Below are 12,471 nucleotides of genomic sequence, written 5' to 3'. Positions count from 1 at the left end.
GACCAACACAGCCGCGCGAGGTGCTGGCGTGCAGGTGCTCCTGGCACGCGCGAGAGGGCAGTTGGAGTGCCCCCTTGACCCTCCAGCGCAGCTCGTCGTCGAACTGACGTAGAGCCTGTTTTGGGAGCAGACCCAGCTGGAGGCAGTGGGTCAGCCGTGGCAGGATGAACGCGCGCAGCGCGTCCAGTTTCTGCCACGGGGCCAGCACGCTGTCCAGGACGAGGTGGGCGGCCTGCTCCGCCTCGGCCAGCACCTGTAACGGCGGGCACGACAGCCTGGTGTGTCCCACAGGACGGCCCAGGTAGCGGCACGAGCACCGCTCGCCGATCACGGGGATCGGCTGACCCATAAGCCGCACCTGCGGCGACGGACTGCCGACTGACAGCAGCCCGGACTTGCGCGCGTTGAGCGCCAGTCCACACCAGATGCACACCTCCTCCAGTGTGGTGAGCGCGGTGTCCAGCGCCTCTGCGTCGCGGCAGAGCAGCGCGAGGTCGTCGGCGAAGGCGAGCGTCGTGACGCCGTCGGCGGCGTCGAGCGCCCGGACTAGAGGCTCCATGCCTAGGTTGAACAGGATGCCGCTCAGCGGGCAGCCATGCCGCACGCCGCGAGTGACGGGCGCGGGCTCGGACGTGCCCTGGGCTGTCGTGTACGTGGTCGTGCTGCCGTCGTACAGGTCCTCCAGGGCGAACAGCACCTCCCCGGGTAGACCGAGGCGGGCGAGAACACTCCACAGGTACCTGTGTGGCAGGCTCCCGAATGCATTCGCCAGGTCGATGAAGCAAACGTGAAGCTGGCCGCCGGGCTGTCGCCGCTGGGCGGTGATCGCGCTCTGGAGGATGAAGTTGTGCTCCAACACTCCGTCATAGCTGCGGAAGCCTTTCTGTTGGCATGACAGAAGGTTCTCGGTCTCCGCCCAGCGGGACAGCCGGTCGGCCCACAGGCCGGCGTACACTTTTGCAATCGTGTTCATTAGGGCGATGGGGGCGCCAGTTTCGAGGGCTCGCGCACGTCCCCGCCCTTATGAAGGATCGTGCTGCTCTCCTTCCACGCGGCCGGTACCCCGCCTGTGCCGCGCGCACAGGTTGAATGCGCGCGTCAGCAGGAGGGCACCCGGGTCGAGGGCCCGCCACGCAACATAGCGCGGGCCGTCAGCGCCAGGCGCTGTGCTGGCGGCGGACATACGGCGCCACACCTCGTCTGCCTCGAAGTACCGGGAGAGCTCGGCTGTGGGCAGAGCTTCCACCCGGCCTCCTCGACACATTCGGGGTGGGCCTCCCACTCGAACGGGTCGGCAGCGCGGTTGGGGGGCGCAAAATGCTCCCGAATGACGGCGGGCTGAAGTGGGCACGACGGGCTCTCCTCCGCCAAGACATCGCGCATCGCCTTGCCGCGGTTGGCGCGGTAGAGGCGCTGGAGCCGACTCGCCTCGGTCGGCTCGTGTCGGGGCGGCCGGTACGTCGTGCGGCGGTCCGGCTGTTGGGCTGGTGGAGGGGCCGGGTCGCCGTTCTGGGGGGGAGGGGGACCGCCCGCCGCTGGACGGTCCGGCCGGCCGCGGGGAGGTGGAGGGGGCGCACCGCGAGCTGTGCCCGGGCGGCCGTTGAGAGGCGGAACGACTGCCGGCCGCCCGAGCGGCCCGTGTGGGCCGGCGGCACCGGGATGTCCTCGGCGCCGCGCGGTGGCCTTGCCTCGTCGTTGGTGGTACGCCTCATTGCGACGAGAGGCGTCGGCCACCATAGGAGGAGCTGGAGGAGCGCCTCGCACGGTTCCCAGTCGTCTTCGGGTTCGTCGAGGAGCCGAAGCAGGCGGGGTATGAACTCCGCCTGCAGCTCGGTGAGCTCGGGTTCCGGCGTTGGTGCGTCCCGCGGCCGATCGGCTTGCCCGCCCGGTCCTGGCGCTGGCTCGTCCGGGGGGCCACCGCCTCCACCCCCGCCCCCGCCACCACCACCGCGGCCACCACCTCGGCCCGGCCGGCCCGCCCCACGCCGCGCGCCGCGACCCCCGCCCCGCGCGGGCCGTCCGTCACCTGCACCTCGCTCGAGACGGCGGGGCGCCGGTGCGGGGTCGGCGCGCGCGGGCGGGATAGCCGCGGCGGGGGTGGCGGGGACGGCACCCCGCCGGGGCCGGCGGCACCGGCCGCAGCAGGGGGCGCCGGGGCGATGGGCGGGGGTTGCGGGGGCCGGCGGTCTCCGGGCACAGGTCGGTGGGGTCCGCCGGAAGCGGGCCGGGCGTCGGGTGACGGGGAGGGCGACCTGCGTGGGTGGTGGTGGTGGGTGGTGGGTGGGAGGGCCCAGGAGTGCCCGGGGCCACAGTGGGGTCGCTATCCCGGGGGTCGACGGTACGCCTCGGACGGCCGCCAACGGTCGCCGCGGCGCACGCGGCCGGCGGCCGGCCCCCTCGCCTGCCTGGCGGGCGGGCCGGCCGCTGATTAATGGCCGCCTGGGGGAGGGGCCGGGTCGGATGGCCGGGCCGGGCGTCCCACGCCGCTCCGTCCGACGGCGCAACGGCCCGCCGGATGGCGGCGGGGCGCCGGTCGGCTCGGGTCCGGTCGGCCTGGCGCCGGGTGGGGGATGGAGCGGGGTAGATGCGTCGCCCGACGATGAGTCAGGCGACGTCGAGCCGCCGTCACGGAGAAGTCGGCGGAGTCGGGGAAGGGGAGGGGTGGCAGGCCGGCCGGCGGCCCATTGGTGGCTGCGGCGACACGGCGGCACAGCAGCCGGCCAGGCGGGGGGCAACCCGCCACGCCACGAGGCGGAGAACGACGCCGATGAGGAGAACGCTGAGGGGATGGAGGCGGTGAAGGCGGGCACCCTGACGTCACAGCGGCCACGGGCGGTGGCCACTGATCACTCGTATTGGCGGACTCCCGTGACGTGCTCCACGTACACGTCCCGGGACCACCGCAGGGTGTCGCTCACCATGAGCTTGCGCATCAGTCGGGCGTACACCCGGCTGACACGCAGGTGGCGCAGCGTCTCCTCGTTGCCGCGGTACCAGGTGCCGAGCGAGCCAATCACCAGGGCATGCACGGAGGCATCATTGCCCTGGCGTCGGAGCTCGGCGACCAGGCCCGCTTACTTGGCCACCTTCTCGTCGCCGGCGGCGCGCAGGGCAGCCAGTCGGTACTCAAACGAGACTGTGACGTCCACAAGAGGTACGTGGGCGCCACGGGTGACCACCAGGTCAGGCCGAAGGGCCGACTCGGTGCCGGGCACACGGCGGTTCACCCGCACGTCCGTGCCGGCAAACCGAGGCACGGCCTTCTCCAGGCGCGCCAGGATGGCGTTGTGACGCCGCTGCAGCGCCGCGCTGTGGGGCCGGCAGTGGTTGAGCACGTGCGGCAGGGTCTCCTTGGCATAGCCACAGCGTCGACAGCGCCGATCACCGGCGCCGCGACGGTACCCGTTCAGGGGCACGAGACCGAGCCGAGCACGGTGCACAAACCGCCACTCGGCAAACCGGGTGAAGCTCCCATTATACATATAATGCGAGCTCACCGGCTGAGACGCCACACACTCCATCACACGTCCTTGATGGGGCTTGGCGACCAGGTCGCTCAAGGCCCGCATCCGCAGAGCGTTGCGGAGCGCCTTGCTCTCGCCGCGCGCCTCCACCGGAGTGGGGCCGACGCGCAGCTCCGGGACGGGATGGGCGGCGTGCCATGCCACGGGCACAGACGAGGCGAGTGCCCGGGTGGCGACACGCGCGCGGCGGTTCGCACGGTACAGACGCTGGAGCCGACTGACTTCCTCCGGCTCGTGGCGCGGAGCACGCCACGGGCGCCGGTGGTCTTCGGCCGCCGGAACAGCGTCGTCGTCAGCCCCGGCGGCGGGCCCGCCGGCCGGAGCCGCCCGGCCGCCAGCACGCATCGCAGGGCCGCCGGCCGCGGGGGCGGGGCCACCGGCCCGGGAGGCGGAGCCACCAGCCCGGGAGGCGGAGTTAGAGCCGCGAGCGGCCGGCGGTTGGTGCGCGCGCTGCCGGCCGTAGAAGTCCTCGTTGAGGGCAGCCGCTCGCGTACACATGGCCCCGACGGCCGCCTCAACCAGTGGCCAATTAGGCTCCGCGACCGGAGCCGGGGCCGGAGCAGCGTCCGGAGTGCGGACCCGACTAGCAGGGGCCGCGACCGGAGCCGGGGCCGGGGCAGCGGCCGGACAACGAGCCGGAGCCCGAGGCGGGGCACGGGCCGGGGCCGCAGGGCGGGCCGGAGCCCGAGACGGAGCCGCGCCCGGAGGCGGCGCGGCAGCGGAGGCCAGGGGGCGGGGGGGGAGCGCGAGCCGGGACGCAAGTGCGGGCCGGGCCATGAGGCGGAGCCCCAGCCCGGCCACCAGACGGCACCACAGCCCGGGGCGGCCTACGTCGGCCACCGACCAGGGTCCACCCCGGATCCGCCACCGGAGCCGGGGCCGGAGCGGGGGCCGGGGGGCGGTCCGGAGCGCCCCCCGGAGCACGCGCGGCCGCCAGACGGACGGGCTCCGTCTGCACGCCCGCGTCACAGGTGCGCCGGGGAGGCGGCCGCGAGCCGACCAGCCCCGACGGCGGCGTGGCGGGGCGGCCGGGCACGATCCGCCGCGGCGGTGGCAGCGGTCCGCGGCCACGCCACCTGTGACCAAACACACCGCGGGCCTGCGGAAAGGCGGGCGGGGGCGGAGTGACACGGGACCCAGGCCGGGCAGCAGGCAGCGGAACGACGGGCTCCCGACTCGCGCTCATGCCCTCCCGCGCAGGCACCCGGCGGCGGGCGGGACACGCCCGGCCGCGGCGCCCCTCGCGCTGGGAGGGCCCCCCTGCTGTGGGCAAAGGAGTGTTACCCGCAGCCACCGGGCGAGGGTTTCCACCAACAGGGGGGCGGCCCACGGCACTCGGGCGGCCACGGTGGCCCACAGTATCGCCCGCTGGGGCGCCACACACCACATCAGCGTACGTGGGGCTTCGCGGCGTGCGCATCACACGCGGGCCCTCCACCTCCGACGGCCCGGGCGACACCGCGTCGGGAGGTGAGGCGCGGGGAGCCGGCACTGGGGCCGCGGCAGCACCGGGCCCGGCCATCGGTTGGCCAGGCGATCGCGCAGCACTCCGCGACGCGTCACTACGGGGCGCGGGCGCCGCCGCACCCCGGATCGCAGCGCCGACGCACGCGAGCGGCACAGCGTCGGGAGGCGAGGCACGGGGAGCCGGCACCGGGGTCGCGTCGGTGCTGGGCGTGGCCATCGGTAGGCCGGGTGGCTGCGCAACACTGCCACCCCGCGACGCGTCACTGTCGGGCGCGGGCGCCGCCGCACCCCGGATCGCAGCGCCGACCAGTGCCGGCGAACACAGGGCCGGCAGACTCGCGGGCGGCAGCAGGCACGCCGGCGATGTCGGTGACGGTCGGCGGGTGGGGTCGGGCACCACAGCCGCCGCGTCACCCATCCACCGCCCGTCAAAACGCAGCAGGCCGGGCGGCGGAGGCGGGGTGAGCGGCGGCAGGCCCAGGTCCCACGGCGGCGGCTCCGGGACGGGCGGCGAGAGGCTCACTCTCGGGCGGACGAGCGGCGAGGGCGACCAGGAGGCGTCGCGGGACAGGCGGCCGCCGGCGGCGGCCGACACCACGCTGACATCGTCCCCGAAGCTCGCCGCCGCCGGCGACCCGCGGCATCAGGGGCGGCGTCGGCAGCGCCGACGCCCCGCCAGGAGACCCCGCCACCGGCGAGTCCGGCGACGACGACGCCAGCCGCCGGCGGCGGGCGCGCGGAGCTGGGCGGGGCGTGGCGAACTCGGCGGCAGACGACTCGTGCGGCGCGTCGGCGTCCTCGGCGTCTGGGCGGCCGCCCCCGGAGTCATCCCCCGCACGGCTGCGGCCGCCGTCGCCCCGGCATCGGGCCCGGTGGTTGCGTAGTCCGACGTTCGTCGTGAACGACCGGCCGCAGCCGGCGCAGCAGTGCGGCAGGACGGGCGGCCTCTCCTCCAGGGGCGCCGCCCAGCAGTGATGCGTCGATGGTCGCCGCGGCAGGCAGGCGCGGCACCCCACACACACCCACGTGGTGCGGCGGGGGCGCAGGTCGTGGCTGCGGGCGAGGTGGCGGCACAGGCTGGCCCGCTGCTGCACGGACCCCGTGCCGCTATACTGCGTTCGGCAGCTGGCGATGGGGCACCTCGCGTGCGCGGGCAGCGGGTACGGCAGCACCAGCTCCTCGTCTCGCAGCACCGGCTGGCCGCGCACTGCCTCCACGGCCGACCGGAACGCTGGCGTCGCCATCAGATCGCCGGCAGATGCGCGCCACGAAGTCGACGGCCGGGGTGACGCGGTGACGCGTGGGTGGGCGACCGGCGAAAACACACAGGGCGCAAGTTCAAATTTCGCGCCAAAACCAACGGCAACTGCCAACTCCTATCTTGGATCGGGAACGTGAGAACCCGACCAAAAAAGGCGAAGGCAGAAGACCGGAAGTCGGCGCGAAAAACTTACCTCGCGCTCCTGTGGTCCACCGGCGTCCACCCGGCGCGGCGTCCCCGGCGTCCACGCGACGCGGCGTCCACGGCGGCGTCCACCTGGTCCGGCGTCTTCAGAGTCGCTTGCAGCGGCACGTCCGACGTCCACGCGGGCGATCGTGGCCACGGTGTTAAAAGTCACGGAAGTACTGCGCGGCGTCCAAAGATGGCGGTAGCACTCCGTAAGAAAAATATCAACACCGAGTCGCGCGATAAAAGGGTGTTTAGACCGCGCCGAAATTCCCGGCCTTTGGCTCAGACTCACAGATACTACACTTTGATCTTAGCCAAAAGGCCGAGAAGCGATGCAGATGCAATTGCAAAACGTGCATTTGCGTCGTGCCGGCCGCTGCCGGTCTGCAAGGCCGGCGCGCACGCGCCTGGCTCCATGCGCCGGGTCGACGAGAGATTAGCGACCGACGGCGAGCAGTGCTCACCCCGCCGCGCATTGGCACCAGCTCAGATGACACTTTGCAGGGCATCTTGCCGTCACTTGAGTCGTGCGCGCCTTCTCCGTTGGTCGAGACGCGTGCGCGGTTGCGTCGGCACACTGGCGCGTGACCGGAGGTCGCCGACGATTTGCGCCCTTGGAGCGGTGGCCTGTGCGCTGTTCATCACGTCACCCGACTGGCAATCGCCGATCACGTGACCATACACCGTTCACGTGACAGCACACCGTCACTACCAATAGGTGCCCAGCGTCGGCGAGAGGCAGAACACGCGCTCGCACCGCGTCTGTGGACACGCAACTGACGCCGGCACGCGCGTCGCTACGGTCGAAAACGGCCCGGCGGCCGCTAGTGCCAGCACGGCCGCTAGATGGCTGTCGCGCCGGGCGTCGAAAGAGCAAAGTGGGGTTGGCCGTCGCGGGCCTGGCGCTGGTGGCGTGTCCCCGTGCAGTTGACGAGCTGTGCTGTCGACTTGTTGCAAGTTGTGTGCGGCGTCGCGCCGCGTCACGTGGTAGAGCGCGGCCGCGCTTCGGAGGCGAAGACGCCCATGCAGCCGAGCGATGCCGCCAGGCCGGCGAGGGCGCACGGCCTCCGACTGCCGGACCCGTGCGCTGGAGCAAGGCAGACAGCCGACCATTGGCCGGCCCGCAGGCGATGTGTGAATGCCACGCGCCCGACAGAGCCATCTAGCCGTGGGGTGCGCAAAGCTGTTATGCACAGCCGGCGACCATGGTCATTGTCAGGCGGTTGGTATATATGGCGTTGGCTCGTACAACCATGTGATGCGTTGGCATTGCATGTTGCCGGCCTGACGGCACGCGCTGTTGGTGACATGGCATCGGCCGTCGGCCGGCCGAGAAGGCGCGCACGGCTCAAGTGGCAATAAGATGCCCTGCAAGGTGTCAGCTGAGCTGGTGCCAATGCGCGGCGGGATGAGCACTGCTCGCCGTCGGTCGCTAGTCGCTCGTCGACCCGGCGCACGGAGCCAGGCGCGTGCGCGCCGGACTTGCAGACCGGCAGCGGCCGGCACGCTATAAATGCACGTGTTGCAGCTGCTTCTGCAGGCCGCGACACAAGCTCTCGTCGACCCATTCGGCGGCCACACACCCGTCTGGCACGACCCCAGCAAGTGGCTTGCTCCTTTTGCGGCTCTCAGCCAAGGAGTCCTTTTTTCGCATCGTCGTTCTCGTCGCTTTTTCCGCTCGTACTAGCTCCAAACACACCTTTCCGCTTAGTTTTTGTTGTTTCCTTCTCGCTCCCCTAATATGGGGAAGCGAAGCAAGCGCAAGAAGGATGATACTGAAACGGACTCGAACTCGGCCTCTGACCTTGATAATGCCCTGGATGTAGACGACGGAAGTGGCGCCAGCCCCGCTTTGGCTGCCACTTCATCTGATGACCCTCACGCGCCCCAGGCCATGACCGTTGGTACGCACACTTCCACCGCGGTGGGTGGACAGCAGATTCCGTCTCCGTCAACGCCCCCGGTTCCGACCCTCGCTCGTCCTTGACCATTCCGGTGCCTGCTCGCCCTGATGCTGACCCTCTCTCGACAATGACCAGTGTTCGCCTGCCTTCTGAGCCAATTCTGGATCCTCTCGGATCGTACGTTGTCGTCCAACCTTGTGATGAAGATGTGTCGTTTCGAAAGATCAACGTTTTTTGGCCATCAAAGCAAATCAAAGCTATCTGCGTTCCATGCGAACTCAAAATTGAAGCACCAGCAAACGGATCACTCATCATTGAAACAACAACTCGTGCACAAACCAAGGCCCTACTCAAAACAGCTGAATTTTGCGGCAAACAAGTAAAAGTCTCCCTACACCATGCCAGAAACACCAGTAAGGGCACCATCTTCGCGCCTGAACTCCGCTTCATGACGGAGGACGAGATCCTAGCGGAGCTCAGAGATGAGCAAGTTTGCCATGTCCGTCGGCTGACGACTTTCAGAGATGGTCAGCGTCACGACACCAGCCTGCTTGTTATCACCTTTGGTACCACCCGACTTCCAGATTCGCTCACCGCTGGTTACCTTCGTTATAAAGTAAGAGTATTCATTCCAAATCCACTCAGGTGTTTTAAATGTCAACGGTTCGGACACGGCAGCAAGTACTGCAAACAGAGTGCCAGATGCTTGAAGTGCGGCGAGTCTCCTCACGAGGGATCTGCCTGCACATCACCCCAGAAATGCCTGAGCTGTGGAAGTGCTTATCACGCCGCCAACTCTTCTCAGTGTCCCACGTGGAAAAAAGAAAAAGAAATTTGTTCTGAAAAGGCAAAGACAGGTGTGTCGTACCCCGAAGCACGGCGCACCGTTGAATCTAAAATGTCGTCGCAGTCCAGCAAAACATATGCACAAGTAGCAAAAGCCACGATGGCCACATGTGCAACACAGACCGACCCTATCACCCATCTGGCTCCCCTGAAACTTCTCAACCTTCGCCCCTCGGTTTCAGTTGAGTCAACTACACAGACCCAGACGAAAAATGCCGTTGAGTCGCCCCTGGCTGGACGTTCGGATGCCCAGGCGCCCGTGCACCCCCGCCCCCAGGTCGGCCGGCGTTCCAGCCCGCCGGCTGTGAGTGATTCACGTGCGGGTCAGGCCGTCCGACGTTCTAGCCCCCCGGCTATGAACAGTCGGCGGCCCGGACCCTCTGGCCACCACACAAACATCACCTCCCCTTCCCTCACCACAACACCTGTCGAAACACGCACGAACGAAGACCGCCGGTCTCGTCCACCGGTGAGGGTGGCGATGGGACGGCCTAGGTCTGTTTCGTTCGGGCGATTCCCATCAACCGGTGGGAATGGATCCCTTCATCACTAAATGTCTCTCATCTTACAGTGGAATTGTCGCGGTCTCATTTCAAAATGGTCCGAAATGAAAGCACTTTTTGCCGTACTAACTCCAATCATCATTGCCGTACAGGAAACATGGTTTCGTCCCACCGACACATATAACCTTAAAATGCCAAATTACCCGTTATATCGATATGACGCGATGGACGGTAAGCGTCGCCAAGGTGGGGTGGTGCTGTACATCAGTCAAAGTTAACACACACGCCACTCACTCTTAACACACCTCTTCAGGCTGTTGCATGTTCAGTTCGACTGCATGGTCGTACCATCGATATATGCTCAATATACACTACACCAAATTATAATAATACGGAGCTCTTACAGCAACTTGACCAACTCGTTGCTCAATTTCAAAACCCTTTTCTCATCCTCGGCGATCTCAACGCTCACAGTCCAGCGTGGAGTAACGGCACCCAAGCCGTTAATCGCCGAGGACATTTGGTTGAAGATTTTATTGATACACACAACTTAGTCCTGTTAAACAAAGGCAATAATACTCATCACCACTTACCCACTGGTACAGAAACAGCTGTCGACCTGTCGCTGTGCTCTCCCTCAGTAGCAACATACTTTGATTGGACTGTTGAGGGAGATATACACGACAGCGACCATTTTCCAATTGAACTTTACACCACTTTTGACGCAACCGCTGACGAAGTTTTGCGATCCATACCCCGCTGGAATTTACGAAAAGCAGACTGGGCCAAATTTCAAGAACTTTGTTATGTGAACCGAGACTGCTATGAATCACCAGAGCAGGGTGTTGGCCTTATTACACACATTATTCATGCTGCAGCAACCGCGACAATTCCACTGACTAAAACGCCACCACGCCGCATCCCAGTACCATGGTGGACGACCGAAGTTAAGAACGCTATTGCGCGTCGGAAACGTGCTTTCCCCTGCTTTCGTCGCCACCATGATGTACCTCATCTTCTTGCCCGAAATTATGAGCGTGCTCGAACCAGACGAATTAGAAGGAGTGCCAAGCGTCATTCTTGGCAAGCATACATCCAGCAGTTCACTGCTGCTACTCCCCTAAGCCAGCTATGGGGACTGGTTCGAGCACTTTCCGGAAAACGCACCTCTATTTCATTGTCCACTTTACGCATTACTAACCAAGTCATTTCGGCAACACCTCTTATCACCAATGCTCTTGCTGAAAGTCTTTCTCAGTGTGGTTCATCTGGAAACTGCCGACCAGGATTTGTGGAAACTGCGCAAGCTCGTTTTCGTTTACATACTGATTGTTTTGTTTCCGATAACACCGAAGACTATAATAAAGACGCCTGGAAAGACACCATCATTATTCCACTTGCAAAGCCAGGAAAAGACACCAAAGATCCATCAAATTATCGTCCCATTGCACTTACCAGCTGTCCAGGAAAACTTTTTGAGCGGATGGTGGCGAATGGAATCTCTTGGATTGTAGAACGAGACTGCCTGCTTACAAAAAATCAATGTTGTCTCCGACACAATCGTAGCACAACAGACCATGTCATCAGACTTGAAACTGACATCAGACGTTCATTTACACATCGACACGACACAACTGCTGTATTCCTGGATATTAGCCGAACCTACGACATGGTCTTTAAACCTGCACTAATTTTCGAGCTCCATCAGTTAGGGTTTAAAGGCCATTTGGCACATTATCTTATTGGGTTTCTTTCCGGCATCAGACCATTTCGTGTGAGATGCAGATCCGCCGTTTCCGACACTCACCATCTAGAGAACGGCCTCCCATAAGGGAGCTGTATCTCACCGATTCTTTTTAATTTTATGATAAACGATTTATTTGACTCATTACCATCGGGTACTTCCTCTTCACTTTTTGCGGATGATAGCGCCATCTGGTGCTCAGACGCTGAATATGACCATTCGCTGCCACGGCTCCAAGCCGCGCTAAACAAGGTGCAGCAGTGGTCAGAGCGATACAGGTTCCGCTTCTCCGCTCCCACATCTGCAGTTATGATTTTCGGCAAAAATATGCGTGGTACTCCCAAATTTCGGCTTCGACTAGATAGACACCACATTCCTTTCGTTTCGTCTTTCAAATTTCTTGGCATCGTACTCGACCCCAGATTATCGATGCGGCAGCACGTGGAGCATGTTCGCTCCAAATGCCTAAAAAGACTAAATTTCTTTATATGCATTTCCGGGTCAACATACCGTGCCGGCCGCCAAACGTTATTACGTCTATACAAATCCTTAGTTCTTCTCATCATTGAATATGGCTCCGTGGTATATGCAGGAGGCAGCCAACACACTCTCAAACCACAATCCACCAAACAAAATATGTTTTTGCGAGTTGCCCAAGGAGCTCTGCGCACTTCCCCGATTTCAGCGCTTGAAGTGGACGCTCATGTTATGCCTCTTGCCCTCCGACGAATGGAACACACATTGAGATACATCACAAAAGTGCGACAAAATCCCAGTCACCCAGCATTTAAATCCATGCATGTCTTACCTCACATGCACCATAACTACGTAGGACCGACAGAACGTCGCTCAGGACATACAATAGCATCTCGAACCACTATCTACTGTACCACTCTTCAGTTTACTTTACCGCCTTCTTCCATGCCACCTGCTTTAATAGTACCACCATGGCAGTTAGCGCCTCGGAAAGTTTTGTTTCTTTTTGATGATCCCAAACACATTTTCACAACAAGTTATGTTCAACAAACATTTA

General features: G+C 64.3%; 1 pseudogene; it reads right to left on the bottom strand.

Annotated features, from left to right (window-relative positions):
* Positions 1-6,683: 6,683 nt before the first annotated feature.
* On the bottom strand, positions 6,684-6,775 carry LOC119090748 (uncharacterized; annotated as a pseudogene).
* Between the last annotated feature and the right edge of the window lie 5,696 nt (positions 6,776-12,471).

The sequence above is a fragment of the Pollicipes pollicipes genome, unplaced genomic scaffold, assembly GCF_011947565.3.
Source record: "Pollicipes pollicipes isolate AB1234 unplaced genomic scaffold, Ppol_2.1 Scaffold_3087;HRSCAF=3621_pilon_pilon_pilon, whole genome shotgun sequence".
NCBI classification, from domain to species: Eukaryota; Metazoa; Arthropoda; class Thecostraca; order Pollicipedomorpha; family Pollicipedidae; genus Pollicipes; species Pollicipes pollicipes.
This window is presented reverse-complemented; position numbering and strand designations above follow the sequence as displayed.